This window comes from Arachis hypogaea, chromosome 19 (assembly GCF_003086295.3).
Source record: "Arachis hypogaea cultivar Tifrunner chromosome 19, arahy.Tifrunner.gnm2.J5K5, whole genome shotgun sequence".
Taxonomy (NCBI): Eukaryota; Viridiplantae; Streptophyta; class Magnoliopsida; order Fabales; family Fabaceae; genus Arachis; species Arachis hypogaea.
Window position 1 is genome coordinate 76059519 of NC_092054.1, and position 2946 is coordinate 76062464.

General features: G+C 43.0%; 1 non-coding gene across 1 annotated transcript; it reads right to left on the reverse strand.

Moving 5' to 3' along the window:
* Positions 1 to 293: 293 nt before the first annotated feature.
* On the reverse strand, positions 294 to 401 carry LOC112780844 (small nucleolar RNA R71). The gene has a single exon (XR_003191655.1). It is a non-coding gene; the product is annotated as a small nucleolar RNA R71 (small nucleolar RNA).
* Between the last annotated feature and the right edge of the window lie 2545 nt (positions 402 to 2946).

Here is a 2946-nt window from a genome sequence, read left to right on the forward strand (position 1 = left end):
CAAACAACTTTGAGCTGAAACCTCAATTAGTTTCTCTGATGCAGCAGAACTGCAAGTTTCATGGACTTCCATCTGAAGATCCTTTTCAGTTCTTAATTGAATTCTTGCAGATCTGTGATACTGTTAAGACTAATGGAGTAGATCCTGAAGTCTACAGGCTCATGCTTTTCCCTTTTGCTGTAAGAGACAGAGCTAGAGTGTGGTTGGACTCTTAACCCAGAGATAGCCTGAACTCTTGGGACAAGCTGGTCACGATTTTCTTAGCCAAGTTCTTTCCTCCTCAAAAGATGAGCAAGCTTAGAGTGGATGTTCAAACTTTCAGACAGAAAGAAGGTGAATCCCTCTATGAAGCTTGGGAAAGATACAAGCAACTGACCAAAAAGTGTCCTTCTGACATGCTTTCAGAATGGACCATCCTGGATATATTCTATGATGGTCTATCTGAATTGGCTAAGATGTCATTGGATACTTCTGCAGGTGGATCCATTCACCTAAAGAAAACGCCTGCAGAAGCTCAAGAACTCATTGACATGGTTGCTAATAACCAGTTCATGTACACTTCTGAGAGGAATCCTGTGAGTAATGGGACGCCTATGAAGAAGGGAGTTCTTGAAATTGATACTCTAAATGCCATATTGGCTCATAACAAAATATTGACTCAGCAAGTCAATATGATTTCTCAGAGTCTGAATGGAATGCAAGCTGCATCCAACAGTACTCAAGAGGCATCTTCTGAAGAAGAAGCTTATGATCCTGAAAACCCTGCAATAGCAGAGGTAAATTATATGGGTGAACCTTATGGAAACACCTATAACCCATCATGGAGAAATCATCCAAATTTCTCATGGAAGGATCAAAAGCCTCAACAAGGATTTAATAATGGTGGAAGAAATAGGTTTAACAATAATAAACCTTTTCCATCATCCACTCAGCAACAGACAGTGAACTCTGGACAAAGTACCTCTAATTTAGCAAACCTAGTCTCTGATCTATATAAGGCCACTATGAGTTTCATGAATGAAACAAGGTCATCCATTAGAAATTTAGAGGCACAAGTAGGCCAGCTGAGTAAAAGGATCACTGAAATCCCTCCTAGTACTCTCCCAAGCAATACAGAAGAAAATCCAAAAGGAGAGTGCAAGGCCATTGAATTAATCACCATGGCCGAACCTGTGAAGGAAGGAGAGGACGTGAATCCCAAGGAGGAAGACCTCCTGGGACGTCCAGTGATCAATAAGGAGCTTCCATTTGAGGAACCAAAGGAATCTGAGACTCATCTAGAGACCATAGAGATTCCATTAAACCTCCTTATGCCATTCATGAGCTCTGATGAGTATTCCTCTTCTGAAGAAAATGAGGATGTTACTGAAGAGCAAGCTGCCAAGTTTCTTGGTGCAATCATGAAGCTGAATGCCAAATTATTTGGTATTCAGACTTGGGAAGATGAACCTCCCTTATTCACCAATGAACTAAGTGATCTGGATCAACTGAGATTGCCTCAGAAGAAACAGGATCCTGGAAAGTTCTTAATACCTTGTACCATAGGCACCATGACCTTTGAGAAGGCTCTGTGTCACCTTGGTTCAGGGATAAACCTCATGCCCCTCTCTGTAATAGAGAAACTGGGAATCTATGGGGTGCAAGCCACTAAAATCTCATTAGAGATGGCAGACAATTCAAGAAAACAGGCTTATGGACAAGTAGAGGACGTGTTAGTAAAGGTTGAAGGCCTTTACATCCCTGCTGATTTCATAGTCCTAGATACTGGGAAGGATGAGGATGAATTCATCATCCTTAGAAGACCCTTCCTAGCCACAGCAAGAGCTGTGATTGATGTGGACAGAGGAGAATTGATCCTTCAATTAAATGAGGACAACCTTGTGTATAAAACTCAAGGATCTCTCTTTGTACCCATGGAGAGGAAGCACAGTAAGCTTCTCTCATTGCAGAGTCAACCAGAGCCCCCACAGTCAAACTCTAAGTTTGGTGTTGGGAGGCCACAACCAAACTCTAAGTTTGGTGTTGAACTCCCATATCCAAACTCTAAGTTTGGTGTTGGAGAGTCTCAACAATGCTCTGAACATCTGTGAGGCTCCATGAAAGCCCACTGTCAAACTATTGACATTAAAGAAGCGCTTGTTGGGAGGCAACCCAATTTTTATCTAATTTCTATTTTTATTATTTTTCATGTTTTATTAGGTTCATGATCATGTGGAGTCACAAAATAAATATAAAAATTGAAAACGGAATCAAAAACAGCAGAAGAAAAATCACACCCTGGAGGAAGACCTTACTAGCGTTTAAACGCCAGTAAGAAGCATCTGGCTGGCGTTCAACGCCAGAACAGAGCATGGTTTTCGTGCTGAACGCCTAAAATGGGCAGCATTTGGGCGTTTGAACGCCAAAATTGCACCCTGGAGAAGAGCTGGTGCTGAACTCCCAGAACAAGTATGGTTCTGGCGTTCAACGCCAGAAATGGGCAACAAATGGGCGTTCAACGCCCAGAACAAGCACCAATCAGGTGCTGAACGCCCAGAGTTGTGTGCAAGGGCATCTTGCATGCCTAATTTGGTGCAAGGTTGTAAATCCTTGAACACCTCAGGATCTGTGGACCCCACAGGATCACCTCAGGATCTGTGGACCTCACAGGATCCCCACCTACCTCCACTCACTTCTCCTCACCCCTCTTTCACACAATCCCATAAACACTCTTCCCCAAAACTCTTCACCAATCACCTCAATCCCTCTTCCCTATCACCACTTCACCACTCACATCCATCCACTCTTCCCCATAAACCTACCTCATAAACACCATCTACCCTCAAAATTCAAAAGCAATTTCCCACCCAAACCCACCCTATATGGCCGAAACCTTACCCCCCCTCCCTTCCCTATATATATCCCTCCATTCTTCTTCAAATTCACACAACACAACCCTCTCTTCCC